The sequence below is a fragment of the Physcomitrium patens genome, chromosome 6 (genome assembly GCF_059467195.1).
Source record: "Physcomitrium patens ecotype Gransden chromosome 6, ASM5946719v1, whole genome shotgun sequence".
NCBI classification, from domain to species: domain Eukaryota; kingdom Viridiplantae; phylum Streptophyta; class Bryopsida; order Funariales; family Funariaceae; genus Physcomitrium; species Physcomitrium patens.
Window position 1 is genome coordinate 17,164,723 of NC_143415.1, and position 20,590 is coordinate 17,185,312.

The window sequence follows — 20,590 nt, forward strand, 5'->3', positions numbered from 1 at the left end:
GACCATTTATTACTACATCTACAGGAAGTGTTTCGTGAGTTACATCTCCAGAAGACAACGGACGACCATCTATAACTTCTACGTGTATAGGTTTAGTTTTTTGTATTAATGATATTCTATGACATCTAGCAAATTCTTCATCTAAAAAACAAGCTGAGGCTCCTGAATCTATCAAGGCAGAGGCTTTGTAATTATTAGGTCCTAAACGCACATCTATTATAAAACAAGGAGATGGTTCTGAGGAGAGGATAGGACCTTCATTAGAAGTTGTACAAGATTCCAGCCGCACGGTCCCTATTGTAGCTGGACGTACTCGTTTTCCGACATACTGTCTTCTTTCACAGTCGTACTCCTCATTTTGTAGTTACGTCGCTTCTTTGGACAATGTTGAGCAGTGTGCTTAGGTTCTCCACAATATAAGCACAATCCTTCTTGTCGACGACGAGACTTTTCTTGCTCAGTAAGAGGTTTGAAACGTACCGCATCAATTTGCATATCCTCTACTTCCGAAGGTATGTGTTGAGGAGACGTCGGTGTTGCCATTGAATTGTAGTAACGTTGAGGCCCACTTGTACGACTCTCGGATCGAAATTCAAAAAGTCGATTGTCGCACTTCACAGCAAAGTCAATTGCTTGACTCAATGTTTGAGGATCAGGTAAATTAAGCATCAATTTCTTTACCTCATATTGTAATCCGTAGAGAAATTGACTCACAAGTGCGGCATCATCCCACTTGATATCAGTTGCAAGTTGTCGAAATTGCGAAGCATATAATGTTACTGATCGATTGCCTTGTCGCAAAATACGGATCTTGTTGGTTGCAACACGAATTGCATCATGTTCTCCAAACATGGATCGAAACTCCGCCAAAAAAGCCTCCAGATTATCCAATATTGGATCTCGTCGTTCAAGAAAAGATGAAAACCATGACAATGCTGAACCTGAAAGAAGTGTACCAATGAATCTAACTTGTGACCCTGGAGTTGGATAGCTCTGGGGTTGAAGTTCAATTACTAGTTGGACCTGATTGATGAATCCTCGAAACTTGGATCTGGTACCATCAAACTTCTCGGGCAAGGCAACTCTCGGTTCTCTAACACTCGAAGGGTGTTCCATTCTGGGAGAAGGGACATGGTTTGGTGTAGATGTTGAAGCAGCCCCAATCATCTCTATATCTTCACTTCCTACCATTCTTGTTGCTCCTTGTGGTGGTAAATTGAGTTGATGCATCGCAAGCATTAACTCCCTCAATTGCTCTTGCATCTGTGCCATTGCACTCTTCATTTCAACAAGCTCTGCCATAGTAGCACTTAGAAAAGAGAAGATGTCTAATAACGCTCAAAACAAATAGAAGAGAGGAATTGATAACAAAGAAAATACTAAGAACAATATCAGTTTAAAAGAGGGTAATCCGCAACTTCTAATGCGCTTATGTCTTATCAAGAAAAAGGGGTAATCCACTCTTAATCAAGAAAAGACAAAGCTCTGATATTGTAAGTGTACTCTTGTCAATCTGTCAAGGACAAGAACTCGATGAAAGCTAAAGAGTAAGTGAGACTTTTCTCAAAAAGAAATAGGACAAAATAGAAATATGTATATTAAGAAAGAAACTGGAATGGCTATTGCCAAAATACAAGAAAACTAGAGACCCTTGAAACTAGACTAGAAGCAAGAAAGGAGTTGACAAGAGTGAAGAGGGCTTCACTCTTGCCTCTATATATACTATCTAACTAGAAGCCACGTGGCGATGTTCTATAAGACCTCCAATATATGTTGACTTTCTAGGCCACATGCCTTTGCTTGCAAGGCAAGTTTTCTATGGATGGACCACGTAGTTAGCTTGTTCTTTAAGCTTCCAACATGTGTGGCACATGGCTAACTTGTTGACCAAGTTTCTAACCTAAAAGTCAACTATAGACTCCTATAAAGTCAAAGCAGCGTCTATGAAGCTTCTAAGAAGCTTCTCTAGAAGATATTACACAATTAACCTACTTTTATCTACTTTTACATACTTTTATCTATTCATATAGGTAATTATATGTATGTCCGTGACATCACCCACCGATTGTGAAAGCATTGGTTAAAGCTTGTAATGGGAAAGTTAGAGAGTGGCCACGGCTTTTGTCATTTGCATTATGGGCTAATTGAACAACACATAGTTTGGTGACAGGATATATGCCAGTAGAACTTATGACAGGTCGAAAATCAATTATGCCGATTGAAGAAAGGGTACTTACTTGGAGTATGCTACCTTGGGAAGATGGATTGTCAAGAGAAGAACTTCTGGCTATTAGGATTCGACAATTGGAGCAAAGATCGAAAGATGTGCAGATAGCATTGGAAAGGTTAAAAAGAGAAAGGTTATAAAATAAGGCGCAATTCAATAAGCAACATCGATTGAGACCTAAAGCAATCGAGGAAGGTGACTGGGTACTTGTTTATGATAATAGTCTGGATAATCAACATAGTACGTTGCACAATTTTCAAAACGTTGGTTTGGACCATATGTAGTAACAACTTTTCATGATAATGTGACTTATTCATTACGGGAGTTAGATTGTACAAAAATAAAAATACCAATTGCAGGGAAGCGAGTAAAAATATTTAAACAAGTACCCAGTCACCTTCCTCGATTGCTTTTGGTCTCAATCGATGTTGCTTATCGAATCGCGCCTTATTTTATAACCTTGCTCTTTTTAACCTTCCCAATGCTATCTGGACAAACTTCTCAAGAAGCTTCCTAGGACCTAGTATATATAGGAGTTGAAGTTGACGAGATCCTGAGTCTCAACAACTCATTTCTTGTGGTCTAACCAAGACCTTCTTATCTTGTATCTAGTTATTATTTTAATATCGAATCAACTCCATTCCTCAGTCTTGAATCCTTGTCTTATATATGGTCCCTAAAAATAATTCCTTCACATGAATTTCAAAAGCAAAAATTCTTCTAGAAAGATGTAAGCCTTGAAATTGATATTCTAGCCACACTGTTCAATCTTCAAAAGCTGCCATAAAACTCCTCATATCCTCAAAAGAGTAATAATATATCTTAAATTAATACCTTAACTTCAAATGGCTATATCTTCTTCACCGTAATTCGAAATCTTCTAATTTTTATACACAAATTGTTGTTCAAACCTTGAATTTTACAACATTTGATTTTAATTCTTGAATGCCTTCTTTGAAGTTACCAAAATCCTTATTAAGGTCACAGGGAGCCTCTTTAAATTCTATTAGATATGGTATTTGACCAATAGAGATGAAGTTCTCCATTCCTTGCCTTTATCTAACTATGCCTTACTTTCATCCCTCCAAATTAGCCTCCTACTAGTTTAGATTTTTGTCCTTAGGCTTCCACCTTCTTTCAAGGCTTTATACTAAACATTTAGGTCTTATACTTTTTTTAATGCCAAAATCAAAACAAGTAAAAAAATAAATTAAATTTTCTTATATCAATTCTTTTTAATTAAATCTAATAACTACTCTTGTACATATTTAGATTTATTAATATATAATATGCTTTAGCTAAATTTTATATACTATAAGTATTTACAATACGACATCTACATCTTCCAAGTTTGTACATCCTCCGGTATGTGCCAATCTTACCATCTTTGTTTTCTTCATCTTCATCTCTTTTTGCATCTTCTTTTTGGTCTAGATATAGTATTTTAAAATCTAAAAGATTTATTGGAATAAATTTTCCATCTCTTCTTTTAAATACCTTGATCTACTTTCTAGCTATAGGTATCTTCAATATTCCACCATCCAAGTTACAAAATATATATGTTTCATTGTATTGCATTGTTATAACAACATATGACTCAAATTGTATTCAAGTAAATTTCTTTTATGTATTATATTGGTGGTCTAAAGTAGCATTAGAAACCTGTATTCATATATCTTCCATATTATTTGAAACTCTCAATATCCATTTTTGATTAATATTAATAGTCCATTTCTCCCTATCAAAAATTCTCTTGGATATGATTTTTTTTCTTAGAATTATGAACAATCAAAGCTAAAATCATATCTTCAAGCTCTCTAAGCTTCATCTTTGTCCAAAATAAATGATAATAATCCACCTTCCCTTCTTTACCACATTCAAAGTTATTAGCATAAATAAGTACCTTTGTGTCCTTGTGAACCATCTTTTCATTTGTTATTTTTTCAACCATGCATTCTTAAATTTGGATGGTTTAGGATTTTTTTGTTAAGCCTTGCACTTTTCCATTTTCGAATTCACCTTAATTTTGGATACATGTTGTATCCATAATAATCCATGTATTATTCATATTTATTCCAGCAAATATTTGTAAAACTTCATTTTTCATTTTTCTATTGAATAATTCTTCTATTTCTTCAAATTTCTCTTTTTGAGCCTCATTAGAGCTAATTTCTTGCTCTTTTTTGTAGCCATCATTAATCATAGGATCACATTTAAGAGCAAATACCTAACCAATCTCTTTTCTTTTATTTATAGTTATCCTAGTATCTAATGCTTTTGCCATAATAGCTTCAGCTTTGGCTTTGTTAACATCATCTTTTTACTTTAATTTGTCTTTCTCCCACCATTCCTTTGATATTGATATATCTCCAAGATGAACAGAAGAAGGCACCTTCACTAGCTTTTGTCCTTTATAAGCTTCTTTATTACTTAAAGACCTCTTCTTGTTTCCAAGTTTAGTAGCATCTTCTTCACAAATAGCTCTACTCTTTTTTTCTTCAACCATAGCATCATACAAATCATAATATTTTTCTTCATATAAAAATACTTTAATGCTAATGACATCAATTGGATCATACTATTCAGTCATTTTTTTGATAGCTTCAGCTTTTTCAATCATGGCTTTTGTAATCGGTAAGGAATTAGCCTTAATTGCTTTTTGCTCAATTATAACAGAATAAGACTCAATTTCTTTCCTTTGTATGGCATTGCTCTTTCATATTTGCTCTTCCACCAATTTTTTCATAACTTCTTTTTCAAAATTAGTCTTCAAAGGTTCATGTAATCCTGTGAGTCTTATCCTACCATCTTTAAAATATACAATACCATCCTTGATTTCAGCCTTATAGTTATCACATTGACCATGATTTGGATTATTACACTACATACATCTCTCCACAAATCCTTCTGAACCTTTAATTACCTTTGATGAGCTTATCATCTGAGATTTCTTCAATTCAGTCATTTCTACCTTCAAATTCCATATGTCCTTAATTAATTCTTTAAAAGTACTATCTTTGATATTCTTCATCACCTTTTGAAGTGGTACTTGATTCTGAGATGTAGGAATTGGCTCCAACCTTGATATTAAACTATAAGTCTTAATCTTCTGTTATTTACTCAAATGTCTTTAATAAATCATAGACATCTCCAAGTAATAAAGCTCCATTATTTCTTTTAATAGGTTCTAATTATCTATAAAAATCTCTCTCAGATGTCTTATCTACTAGATAAAAGAGAAGCTTGTCTTCTAAATATTCATCAACTGCTTACAAGAATAATTCAATTTTCTTTATTTTTAATAATTGTTCCTCTTACTATGGCAATTGGCCAAACTTAGTGTCCAATTCCTTGATTAATTCATTTAGAGCTATTTGCTCAATCCACTCTAAAAAAATCACCTTGGTCATTCTTTCTGAATCTTCTTCAAAAAATTCATCTTTCAAGAGTTCTTCAAATTTCTTCCATGATATAGCCTCTGCATGCAACTCTTGCACTTTTTTCCTAATTTTTGGTATTACTACCAAATCAAAGGTAGTAATCATCTTTATTTTTGGAACTTGATGCACTTCCATTTCATATGTATAAATCCTTAAGAACTTCATGATATTCCTTCCAACAAACCTCCTAACTTTTTCTACTATTACTTGTAAGGCTTTAGTAGTGTTCCTATCCTCTCCATGCACATGTTACCTTTCTTCCATAAATTGAGCAAATGCCTTCAATAAATTATGAACATCCATTCTATTTCATAATGCAAATCTAGGATTTTGATCCTCCATCTTAACTTGTTGAAATAATTAGTGCCTTAAGGCTCTTTTAGTAGAAGCACCAATATATCGGAGTAGAGAGAATTTGCCTCAAGAAAGCACTAGGCTTCTAGTTGTCACTAATTACTCAATCAAGTCTTGAGATAAAAAAAACAAATTTTATATATAAAATTTTCTTTTTTGAGTAATTATACCAAATACATAAGCCTCAAGTAACCAAAAACACCCTAAATATGATAAAATCCTCTAAAACCTTGTATATCCTTATGTAGAAATTTTTGTGTACTTCAATATCTGATATCTCCTAATCCAATTGTCTAAACAAACACAAATTTTACATAAGGTACTAATATATTTTTACTAATTTCTACAATAAATTTCAACTACAAATTTATTGCAAATCTTGAGATATCTTAAAAATCCTAACAATCACTTTATATCCTTGACTTTTTGTACCTTTGTGTAACTTTCTTCATATCTCACAATATATAAGTTCAAATATCACAAAATTTATATATACAGCTTTTTAATACAAAATATTACAATTTTCAAAATATTTGAGCCAAAAATTTATCCAAAAATTCATGTTATGGCTCCAACCATTATTATAAATGAAACCACTCACTTATTGCCTTTGATTAAAAAGTACCTCCTTCAACTTCATATAACTCCTTCACATGAACTCCAAAAGCAGTAATTTTTCTATAAAAAATATAGATTTTAAAATTACCATTCTAACTGCATCTTCCAATCTTCAAAAGTTGCCGTACAATTCTTCATATTTTCAAAAGAATAATAATATGTCTTAAATTAATCCCCTTAACTTCAAACGGCTATATCTTCTTCATCTTAATTCCAAATCTTTTAATTTTTATATACAAATTATAGTTCAAATCCTAAAATTTATAATTTTGGCTTTTAATTCCTAAATGCCCTCTTTGAAGTCACCAAAACCCTTATTAAGGTCGTAGGTAGCCTCTTCAAAGTCCATTGGACATGGTATTTGACCAATAGGAATGAAGTTCTCCATTCCTTACCTTCATCTGACCATGCCTTGCTTTCATCCCTCCCAATTAGCCTCCTACTAGTTTAGATTTTCATCCTTAGGCTTCCACCGTCTCCCAAGGCTTCATACTAAACATTTAGGTCTTATATATTTTTAATGCCAAAATCAAAACAAGTAAAAAAAACAAAATAAATTTTCTTATATCAATTCTTTTTAATTTAATCTACTAATTTCTCTAACAAATATCTAGATTTATTAACATATAATATGTTTAATTAATTTTTATATACTATAAGCATTTACAATACAACAATATTGCAAATAAGGTTCTGGAATTCAACAACATATATAGTGGTTGATCGTAATCCTTGCTGTAAAGATAAGAGCTTGGTTTTTGCTACTCTTTTTTGATCACTTTCTCCAAATGTGGCTGTAAACATTTTTAGGAATGAATTCAAATCATAAAGGAGTCTTGAATCTTTTTCCATTAAAGGTGCAAACTAAGAAAGAGCACTTTTTGATTGAAGTGTGCCTATGAATCCAACTTGAGTGAATCCATCAAAATATTAGAAATGATGTAACCTTAAATAGAGCTTGACTTGTTGTAAAAATCCTCAAAATTTTGAACTTCTTCCATCAAACTTCTTAGGCATACTAATCTTTGTCTCCATTATATTTATAGAAACAAAACTCCCTGGATTTGGTTGTGAGGTTAACCTACTTGCTTCCTTCAATTGTATAACTTCTTGCCACAGACTCTGAACTTCTTCCATAGGTATCGGCATATTACTTCTATGATTCATATAAGAAATACGTGAGATTTTTACTCTTAAAGTCTTGAAAAATTCATAAAGATCTATAATAGTTACAAATTTATTCTCACTTTTACTAAGAATAGTATCCATAATCTTCTTTTGACAAATAATTTAAATAAATTCAAAAAATTAAATTAAAAAAAGATAATTTTCAACTTCTAATAAAAATTTCCACAAATATGGATAATCCATATTTTTTTTAAAAAAATCGGTGTTAAAAAATAAAATTTCTTGTTTACAAGTGTATATGCTATAACCTTCAAAATACAACAATAGAAGTGGAATAATCTACTCACTTCTAAAATATGAAAAAAATAGTATATTAGTACTCTTATCAAACTGTCAAAGATATGAATCTTGGAGAAAGAAAATTCTCAATACACTCTTGTATTAATAAAAAGAACTAAAAAGTTACTTAAAGATAATATAATATTGAACTAGAATGGCTATTGCCAAAAACAAGAAGACTAGAAAGTCTTAAAACAAGACTAAGGACTAGAAAGGCATTGACAAGAGTGAAGAAGACTTCACTCTTGTCTCCATATATATTTCTAATTAAGAGCTACATGGTGATATCCTATAAGACCTCAAAAATGTATTGACTCTGTAAGACACTTATCTTCATTTGCAAGGCAAGTTTTCTATATGTGCGCCACATAGTAAGCTTGTTCTACAAGCAACCAATATGTGGTTAATTTCTTAACCAAGTTTCTAACCTATCAATCAACTACAAACACAAGTAAAGTCAAGCAATGTCCATGAAGCTTTCAAGAAGCTTGTCTAAAAGGTCTTATGAAATTAATCTACTTTTATTTATATTTATCTATTTCTACCTAATTATATAAGTATTTACTAAAATACCTATGTATGTCCATGACACAAAGCTTCTTAAAAGCTTCATAGATACGTATTTGACTTTGTGTATATTGATAATTAATTGATAGATTAAAAATTTAGCCAAAATTTACTCATGTATAACATGTATAGATAGCTTGTTATATAAGCTAAGAATAAAGCATACATATAAGAAATAAGCCTTGCAAGTTATGACATGTGTTTCATAAATTGAATACATACTGAAAGTCTTGCAGAATGTTATTACATAACTTTTAGTTAGATAATATATATGGAGATAAGAATAAAGCCTTCTTCACTTTCATTAACACTATTATATTGTAACATGACTATATGGTAGAAATATAATCAAAATAAATTTTTAATTAATATCTAATTATCTTCATTCAATAATGATCCAATATATTTAAACATGGTTTTTTTAAAAGCCTCTTAGTTTATTTTCTTGCCTCAATAGCTAATAGATTAAAGGTTGCTTAGTAATTTTATCTTTTAGATTGTAAAAATTCTTTCATTATCTTAAAAATGCCATAAATTAGTAAAAATAGGATAGAAGAGATAAATAATTAACATGATTAATGCTAGGATTAAATTGAAGGTAAAATTAGGATAAAAAATTCCTAGAATAAGTTGAATTTATATTGAGGGATAGATCGTTTGTAGGATAGGGTCGAAATCAGACCTCTATCCATTAATATGGCCGCTTAGAATAAATTATGGAGGTATTTGGAAATTAGAAATCGAGATTGGATATGTAGCTTTAAGTTTATTTTAGAAATATAAAGCTTATTTTCATAGGATTTGAAATAAATTTATAATTTTTGTTCAAAGTCAAGATTTTTATTGATAACTTTGAATTTATGTAATAAAATTAGAGCTAACACTTTTAACTAATTCGTACAATTGGTGTTACATCTATAAATCAAAATTTAATAATGATTAGTTGATTGGATGTGCTAAGTGTGTATAAATGTTTTTATTAATCTAATAGTGAAATTAAAAGATACTTGGTTTATGGTGCAAGAAAATATTAGAAGTTGATAGTTTGAGGTTTAGTAGGATTTCTTTGATATTTAAAGATTTACAAGTCAAAATAAGATAAAATTTGACATGGTCTTAAAAGACTTAAAGATAAAGTTATATATAAATTTTTAGCTAAAGTTAATTATTGAAAAAGGAGAAATCCTATTAGAACATCTACATCAACTTTCAAGTTGGCGATTAAGTAGTATTGGTGTGGTTTTTTGGACATTTTTTGACAATTTGTAACTTGGATTGGGCCGAATTTCTTTTAAGCATGTAGAAGATTTATAATGGAATTTGTGTACAAAATTATGCATCAAAAAAATGATCAAATTAAGTATAATAGCTTCCTAAAGCTCATTAATTAGGCTTAGGATTTGTAAAGAAAAATCAAAATTATCTAATTATAAAAGTAATAAGGCAATTAGAGTTTGTATATAATTGAGGTTACTAAGAAGAGTATTTTTGAATAATTTTTATTAAATTTAAGTACTTTTGAATTAAAATTCAAATTTCATTCTTCTTATATGCATGAAACCTATTAGGATTTTTTAGATGCTTGTAAAATAAAACTTCACCTTTTACAGCCATGTACTTGGTGCATTTTCAAGAAGGATTGTGCTTATATTATGGAAATTCTAAGCATTTTATTCAACATTATCCAAAAAAAAAAAAAAATCACAAAATCAAAAGTATAATTGCCAAAGAAGCCAACTTATCAAAAAAAAATAAGTTTTTCCAACTATAATAGGAATTTTTGTCATAATAAGAACATTTTCTTTAATAAAACATAAGATTTATTGCTATAATTAAATATAGTCAAATAATCTAAGGACTATCTTTATAATATCAATTAAATTTTTTTTATTTATTTTTTTAAAAATTATCACTCATTTTAAAAAGAGTTAATATGAAGATGAAATAAATATTTAGATTTCAAATGGTGAGTTTTGTCAAATCTTTTTTTGTTGCTCAACTTAGCAACTTTTAATTTTTTCAATGCAATCTCTATATTTTTAAGCAATCTTTCAAGTTACTAAAATCACAGCTCTAATAATTTCTTTATTGTAATGTCATCTTTCTAATTGAGTAATATCCAAATATGCACAAAATTTCCTATAGGCATAATTGGCTTTTGGCCTAACATCAATTCAATAGGCATATAATCAATAATAGTATTGTGAGTGATTTTATATTCCTATAAAGAAAATAATAGAAGTCTTGGCTACTACTTTTGTTTACTTCTACAAGCCTTAATAAGAGTATTTATAGTAGGAGGATATCTTCTTTCACTTTTGCTATTAATCTCATGATTATAAGTAAAGGTCAACTTTAATTTTACACCATATCTTTGAAAAAAAAACCTCTAGCTTCTATTGCATTTAATTCTCTTTGATTACCCTTCATTCTTTCAATGCTATTATATATGCTAAAGAAATCTTTCAAGATAAATGTATATATTCCATCTGTAGTTTTGATCTTCAAAATTCTATCTTCAATATAATTAAGAGTCCTTTTTCTTGCCAAAACAAGATACTTCATACTCCATAATCTCAATGGCATGGCTATTAACTCAATCATCTATTTAAAATACATAGCAAGTGGATAAATAAGATGCAAATCATCTTTTTTTGATTTTTGATTGTAATTGGCATTCAATGCATGAAGCCACAAAATCTTCTATATCTTTGTAGAAATCTTTCTATCAACATTTTTCTTTAATTTTATCATAGATGGTCCTAACTCCTTTGTGGCAAATTTAAAGTGTGTCATAAAACTCTTTGAAAATTTAATTCTTTATTTTTGCATCATCCACTATTATCAATAATAGAACATATTTTTTCTTTGGCTTCTACTACGAGAAACTATCTCTCAAAAAATAGCCATAGGATAGGTATCTAATGTCTTTAAAAGCTTTATCTAACCAGCCTTCTTTTCTCCACATTGTATTAAAATAGATGCTAATGTCTCTCAACTTGCTTCTATAAAGATCTTCTTTCAAATGATGATCTTTACTATTTATATTTATTCTATTAATAGCTAGTATATAGCTATAATCCTTATCTTCATCATCTTTACCAATCTCTTATGCCTTTATTTCTTCTTCACAAATATATCTAGGTCTAAATAATATATTTGTCATAATATTTATCTTGCTAAAAACATATATCAATATAGAATTGAGTGATCTAATGTAGGCTATATACCTCAACATAATAATATCAAGAATAGAATAGTTGATAATCATATCTAACAATCATAAGCAATCAATTTCTAATACCACATTGATTCCAATTAAGTAACCTATGTTTGCCTTTATACCTATAAGCACTCTAAAAGCTCTTTCTTTACTTGTACATATGCTCTTTATCTATTTGTAAGAATTCTTGCTTCAAACTTGATGACAAATCTTCTTGCTTCTACATCATCTTAACTAATAGCCTAACCAATAGCAATTAGACTTGTGTCAATAGTAACAATGATTGATTTGCTTCAATCATAGTCAACTTGCCTTAAGATTAGTAGTGACTTCAAAATCTCTTTTAGATCTTCTATGTTTAGTTTTTATTTTTAATTCTATCTAAAATTAGTCTTTTTTTCAAACAAATTATATAATGACTCAGCTATATAAGTAAAGTTAGGAATCCAAATCTGATAGAAGATACAAGCTCCTAAAACTTTTCTTATTTTAGTGATGCTACTACATGCCTTTATCTTAGCAGTAGCATCAACCTCTTCAAAATTAGATTTTCTATCATACTTCTTACATAATTATTCAAGCACTATAATTTTATTTATTCTAAATTTAGACTTATTAATGGACAAGATTAGATCCACCTCTTTAAGCCTCTTCAAAATCTTCTCTATATCTTTAATGTAATTCTTCACAAATATTTTTCTTAATTGATTACATGCTTTAGATGGACCTCAAAGTTTCAAACTTCTTTGGCATTATGAACCATTGATTAGAATATAGAGCCATAGATGGTTTAAGTATCTCTATTTCAATAGATTCACTAATTTAGATAATAAGGCTTTTGATACAAAAATTAGCTTTAACTTCTATTATACATGTGAAAAAATAAAAATGACTATTGGTGCAACAATCTTTGAATTAATACATTCAATCTTATTTAGTGAAGGAACAAAAATCTTATGATATCTAAAAATTATTTTTTAGAATCATTTTTTAGATTTTTTAAAAAATTCACCTCCTCCAATATTTACTTTAGATAATATCTCCTCTATAAAATTGTATCCAATTTTTCTTATCTCTTTCAATTCAAGTTCTTCTTTAGCATTTTAAATATAATCTCTAGAATTCGAAGGCAATTGTATTGCTACCAACTTTACCTTCTTTGCTACAATCTTATATTTAGTATTAATTATTGTTTCAATTTTTAATCCATAACTTCTAATCAACCTTGCTTTAATAGCTATCTTTAATATTTCTTCATATAAATTTTTTAAGTGAATCTCTACCATTACATCAGTAGATATAGTAACCTTTCTTTGCGAAGTCTCTAAAACTTATAAAATATCATTTATAAATTCTTCTTCTTCAATAATTTCAAAAATAAATTCATCACTCAAAATCACACCAATTCTTTTTAATTTTCTTTAAATCTTCTTAATTGATTTTCTATACTAAGGATCAAAATCTTTAATCTTTTGAAAACTCACAAATCCATCTTTTATTAAATTCCAAATCAACTATTGAAGCATGCTATAATAGTTGATTTTTTTGCACCTATGGCATGCCATATTCTATGTATGTAATCTAAAATCTAAAAATCATCATACTCATGATTTATAGAAGTTTCTCTAAGTTGATCTCAATATTGCTCACGATCTAGCCTTATTATTAAAAATTGCACTAATCTTTTACTATCATGGCTACATTTCCTACAATAATATGAGCTATCATTTAATACTTTAGTTTTCATTTTTTTTACAGATATATGACTATTCCAAAATGATTGGATAATTTCCTTGATTTTATACAAATAATTTTTATTCTACTTCCACATTACTAATTTTAATATCTACTATTGAACATGTTCTATAAAGGTTGTCTTTTTATTATTAATAGCTCTTAATATCCATCCATGGTTGGTGTCAATTGGCTATTTTTCCTTTTTATAAACCTTTCTAAATAAGATATTGATCTTAGAACTATAATCCACCAAAACTAAAATTAGCTCTTTAAACCTCAAATCTTTATATATTGTCAAAAGGGTAAGCCTCCGTATGAGAATACAGGGTCCTTGATTGCAATTGGATTATAAAAAGCACAATGTTACTCATATGAATTCAAATATAATAGAGTATTCCAAAGGCTAAGTTTAAATTTTAGATTAATTTCTTTTTTGTATCTAGATGCATCCAACTCCTAATTCTAATCTCAAATATAAATCTCTTCTTATTAAAATATCTATAAATTATTTATTATTAATTTGATCTAAGAAAATCTTAGCTCATTCAACTTAATTCAAGCTATAAATTTTAAAATGTGAAAATTAACAAACAAAATTTTAAAAAATTGAGAGCCAAACTAAGAAAAATATTAGCTACTTATAATAGTTATAGACTTTAAAAGCCTTGTCCACAAATTAGTTAGAATCTCTCTTATCACCACTCCATTTCTTGCATGCTAAAGCTTATTGGAAAGCTAATAATAAGATTTATTTATTTTTTCAAATCTCAATATATATTTAAAAAAAAAAAAAAAAAAAAAGATCCAATTAATGGCTCAAAAATTCCATCTAAAGATACAATTTTATATTCCAAATTCCACTCAAATTTATAAATATATTATTATTATATTCCTTTCTCTCTTACAAGTAAAATTAATTACTTTACAAACATCTTTGATGTACTTAAATGAAGTCCATCACAACAATATTGTTGTATAGTAACATGACTATATAGTGAAAAATAAAAATATGGATGTTATTATAGAAGATCCTAATAGAAAGATGTAATAGAAAAATAAAGATAAATTATAGAAAGATAGTAAAAGATTTAGTTTTAATGCTACTTTTTATAGAAGGAACTTCTATTAACTTTGTAGAGGCATAAATGAGCCAAATAAAAATAAATGAGATAAAAAATTAATATAGACATGTTTAAAAAATAATTAAAAATAAATTATAGAAAAAATTACCTTAAATTACTAAATATTGATATTTGAAGAAGACCAATTGTCAACTAGGATTGAAATCAGATCTTAAGGCACAAAACTACTCTTATATAGCAACTTTAGGATTTTTTTTAGATTGAAGAATAGAAATTTAAGAATAAACTAGAATAGAGATTTTTAAGCATTAGTTTCATGTCATTTGAATCAATATTGAGATTTTGAGGAATTTTTAAAGTTAATGATATTCTTGGTATGATGAAGATTTAAGAAATAAAAATATATTTATAAATATGTGAATGTGTATGCAAATTTTGAAGTCAATGGAATAATTAGATTGAAGTATATGAGAGTTTTTGTAGGTTGAGGTCTCAAAAATTGGAGTTTGAGGGTCAATTAATGTTTTTAAGATCTTCAGCAATATGTCAATTGGATTGAAGTGATTTTTTATATATATAAATATTAGACTTGATTTTCAAACTTTAGATGAAATTTGAGAGCAATTCAATGGTTTAAGAAGGAGATATTGGCACTAGAAGTTCAGCATTTAGGTTAGAATAGGAGACCTCCAATATTTGATTAGATTATCTTGTATTTCTTTCAAATGGTAAGTGCAATCAATTTCATTTTTCTTGTGCTTGTTTTTGACTAAGGTATTAAAAAAGGTGCAAATTTTGAGTTTATATCAATGATTCAATCATTAGTTGTTGAGGTTTCAATCTACTATAGGATTTGTTAAGAGTTTGTGTAAGATTTAGAGTTTGATTGGGATTTGCTTGGGAATTCATTTAGGATTTGTTTAGGGTTTAGGATTTCTTAGGATTTCATTAAGATTTGACCTAAGATTTGGTTAAGATTTAATTAGGGTTTTTATTAGAATTTGTACAAAGACATAGTTGCTACACAAAACCATTAATTTGCATACATAATAACCAATTCAAATATTTAATTGTAGTCTCCACTAATTTTATACAAATCTGATTTTAATAATAAGACCAAATATAAATATTCCATCAATATAAGCCTTTCATGATTTGTCACACATATATCATTTACCAAAATGAACACCAATATGTTGTTACAAGAAGTTGCTATAATAATGGCATTGAGAACAGTACTGCTGATCAAAAAGGACCATAAGTTGTAACCCTTCATGTCACTTGTGAATTTTTCAAAAAGATAAGTTTTTTTCTTGGTGTATTGCAAAGACCACTGTTTGTGTGTCAATCCTACTTTCATCCACTAGCCATTGATTGGTTACTCTCCATTTTTTTTCTGGTTTTTTCTTCCTTTGACTTCCTCAAGTATAAACAAAGCGAAATTCCAAAGGATTTCTCAGTGACTGCGGGAACCACAAGCATCCACTTGGACCAATGACCTGATTAAGAAACCACCTGAGAAATAGTTAAAGAAAATGTTTTGGGTGGATGGACACATGCTCCCTCCATTTCCTTATTTCGCATACAACTGTGTACGTTGTCTGCGGGCCAGCTCGATTTGAACTACAATGTTATTCTATACTGAATAACTGGGTTGATCCTTTGATCCTCCGTTTCCTCGGATGCTAGAAAACACTTCTAGGAAAGCGGCTCCACAATGTATTTATGGAACAGGAAAGATCACCTAATAAATCTCGGAAAGGAAAGAGACATATGTATTTAGTTTCATGTTCTATTTTTTGGAACATGTGACAATGCGTTGAAAACTAACGACGATAATTGACTCAGAAGCAACGTCTTCATTATACAACCCATATAGCAACATATTGCGTGATAATCAAAGGAGCTCTCGTATCACAAGCATGTCAGAAACTCTATGCCGCATCGTTTTTGCAGGTTGATTTGGGCAAATGCATCCGTCGGTTTCACCAGGGCGTCTAAATCTGTGAATTGATAAGTGCAATTATCAAGACCTCCCCGACGTTGTGTGTGTTCGTGTGAGCACATTCGAGGGGTAGCTTCTTGGATCTCTGAGTTGCCCGACAGGACTTCGACGACTACCTTTTTCCATTCTGTTTGGAGACTTTTTCTAATTTTCTCATAGGTCGCTGTAACATCACCAGCATGCCTCAACAAATTCAAGACCAGCCCATTAGATGATAAATAATCAATCGGTTTCTCTTCTTCATGGGCCTCTTCATCAGTTATCGCAGAATCTTCTTTAACGGCACTAAGGTTCATGGACTAAGACTTCCTGAGGACTTTGAGTTCTCCATGTAATATAATATATTTGCGATTGAACTGGAAATGCAATGAAATCTCTCAGAAAAATGGCCTACCGTGAGACACCTTTGGCAAAATGAGTCTCATGGCTGCATAAATTAAGCAATGGAATTATTCAGTATGATTTTGATATGCCTTTGTTAGAAGGGGTGAGTACTTCAATGAATACGAGAGGGTCTGCAAAGGGATGATGATATTGGTTTACCTTGTGTGAGATTATGAGAAACAGAATTTCCTCGAGTACTATCCGCTCCTTGCGCCTTAGGATTGCCAGACCTCCGCTTTCCAGGGTCAGACCAAGACCGTGACGCCTATTTTCTTAAGTTTGTGGAATGCTTTATGAAATACATTCCTGTGGTCATTTCCTCGATAAAATTTCAATCCAGTGCCTTGCATAACTCAGTTTAAGTGCTACATGCTTCGCGCACTCCATAGACTCACACGCAGCGCTCCACCTTGCCGCAAACGAACTGGCTCAACACATGAAGGTTCACCTTCGATAAGCAAGCTCAAGGATCTTGCAATAGAGGCTCAGGCAATTATTAGCATAAGAGTACAATTTCCTCTTGGATGTGCGAAAATTCTATATTGTACACTAATGTAGTTGCACAGATATAACGGATATATAAATCTTACGCTGTTGTAACCAGTTGCACTCGGACGATTGACGTCTCGCGACAAAACATTAAGGAATAAGACAAGTGAACCCATATTGTGAACCAAGGAAAGCCAATGCAAAAGGTTTCGACACCAATGGCCGTGATTTTGTTACTGCTTTTGCCAACTACAAATTAGTTACATCGTGGAAAAATGATACTTTAATTTGCCGTTGTGGAGTACCTGTAACGTTAATTTGCACGGGTTCCAGCTTCTGCATGTCAACCTTATCTGTCTTTCCGGTTGATTCGCACAAGTTCAATGGACTGCCTTTCGACTCTTGAAGTCAAATCACGCTTTGCGAAATTTTCGGCTAGCATTTGCGGACGGATAAACAAGTAGGAAAGAAAATGCCGTCATGACCATTGTGCCGTTTACCGAAGAATTAGATCTGCGACGATTGAGCTTTGCCACACTCGTCACCGGCTTTCTGGCAACACTGTCGTCCACATCAGTATACTAGTTACAATCTGACATTTTCTGTGTGCAATGTACATCACAAAAAAGAACTCAGACGAAAACCAGCGCTGAATAGTTAACATATTGAATTAAAACTTTCATCGTCACGGCGACTAGAGAACATTCAATTTTCATTCTCTCGGAATGTTTACTTGCCATCCATATATGTATCCACACATTTTGAACCGAAAACATTGGTTATTTTCAATACCAAGACTTCCGTCGCCCAAAAATCTATAACCATCGTACGACGAGGTTTTCATTGGCCAGCAGACAGTGTGTGTCCAAACGCTGGAGCTTGATTCAAGGAACATCTCATGAGTGGTGCAGTTTGCTTCTTTATCCCGACAGGATGGTGGAGACTTGCTTGCCACGCGTACTACCCCACCTGGAGAATTGTGCTCTGTATGATTGGAGCGTGCTTCAAAGTCGGTTCTATTCAAATATTCCTGTTGTCCGCATTCATAGCCTTCGTTTACAGCAAAGGACAATCCAACACACAACACTTCTCTTCCCTCACATTGTGCTTCCCCTGCACGGATACAACATTCTTTTCAGGGTCCGAGATGTCGTGGTCGGCGTCGGCCGGCCAAGGAAAGCCCAAGTGCAATGCAACACCAAAAGGATGGAAACCACGGCACACTCTAACTGGCGCAAAAGGGGTTTAAATCATTTATTACGATCTTAGATGGGGCTTTCGGCAATGCAGTGGGTCCGGACCGTCAAAACTCCACCGCCCAAAGTGGCCGCTTCGTCGTCAGTCTACAGCGCTGCTGCAGAGTGGTGCGACGACGGGACATGGTGAGCCATGGGCTCGGCTGTGCAGGAACAACAAATGCAGCCACGAAAAGGAGCAACCTCCGAGACCCGCTGCGCAACTGGGCATCGTGTGGACAGCGTGGCGCGTGACGTGGCGTGGGTCTATGCCACGGATAAGACCACGTCGATTTTTGTTTTTCATGGCGATGTATTTCCTGCGTGGAGGCTCGAGCACGCGCTGCTGTCAGTTCAGCCTGGAAGTAGTTCCTTGAAGTCCAGTTTATATCTCTTTTTCGAAATAATAATAGTTTTTTTCAAAAAAGAATAAAATAATAAAAAGTAATGGGAATATTCTTGTGAACTATGGGTAACCTGGAGGTTGTCAAAGTTGCATACTAGCCTTTAGATGATTTTGAGCGAGTGGCAGAAGTCTGGTAGGCACAGAATGCAGATATTAATTGGGCATTCTACTGTTTAGAGGAGTATGGTGGAACCTTGTGCTGGAGACTGTTATCCAAATCCATTTTCTTTCTTATTTTTCATTCAAGGTCACTTCATTTTACTAAAGAGTTATGTATTCCACCATCTCAAATCTTTCAACCCAACATGTAGCTTTAATGTCTGCTGTATTGGTTGATTTTTTGTGTTTGGAAAGTAGATTTTAGGGAATTCCAGTTACTACTTTAGGATCCAAATTTTGAGCCGAGTACAACTCTTAGTGTCCTCAAGCTTCATTTGGGCACTAAGTGTGCTTGGTTGTAACTCCTAATACAAAGTGGCCCAAGTTGTAGAAATCATCCTATGTTTAAGGCAAAGAGTGTTCAACAATGCGAATGTACTGCGGACGGAGACCAATCACGAGATTTCATAATAAAGAGGAATTCCAGGTACCAAGGCCCAGAATTAGAGGGCTACTTTTGCCAACAAGCACCTCATTCCCATTCCCTTCCAACGGGATCCACCTTGTGATCCAGGTTTAGATGACGGATCCAGGTCATCAATCTGAATCACCTCGATTTCATTCTTTCCTGCCAGTTGCGACTGGATTATTTGACAATATATGGTGAACCTTGAGAATTTCAATGAATTCGTCACACGACATATTTGTGAGATGTTGTTTTGGATTTCGTTTTTCATTTTCATTCTTGTTTTTGTTTTTAGTTTTATTTTGTTAATTAGTTGGCTTTTTTTAATGTTTTTTTATTGTTATTATTTATTTTATTTTTATTGTTGCTGTGGGTAATTGTGAGCAAATGAATATGTATGTAGAGTTTTTTTTTTTAAAGATGCACACATGGATGTGGCAATTAGTTCATTTTAAAGAAAAATAAAATAAAATCAAAGAATAAAAAATCTTAATACAGAATTTTTAAGTAATATTTCTCTCTTGTGATTATATATATATATATATATATATACATGAAGTTGATAAATTCACATCCATATTTTGTTAATATCCCACCTTCCTTGCCATTTCATGATTAATTTAATCTATCCTTCATCCCAAGTCTTCAATCTCCATCCCATATTCTATACCTTATATTTCTAATCCTTGTTCCCGATCCGTGTTTTCCATCTTCTGTCAAGGACATGAATCTCTAAGAAAGAAAATCTTCAATACATTCTTGTGTCACTAAAAAGAATTAGAAAGTCACTC

General features: G+C 31.5%; 1 long non-coding RNA gene across 1 annotated transcript; it reads right to left on the bottom strand.

The window, feature by feature from the left end:
* Positions 1-16,241: 16,241 nt before the first annotated feature.
* On the bottom strand, positions 16,242-18,790 carry LOC149989189 (uncharacterized). Its single transcript, XR_016503458.1, has 2 exons — positions 17,899-18,790; positions 16,242-17,528 (listed from the first exon to the last, which is right to left on the bottom strand). It is a non-coding gene; the product is annotated as an uncharacterized LOC149989189 (long non-coding RNA).
* Positions 18,791-20,590: the final 1,800 nt, after the last annotated feature.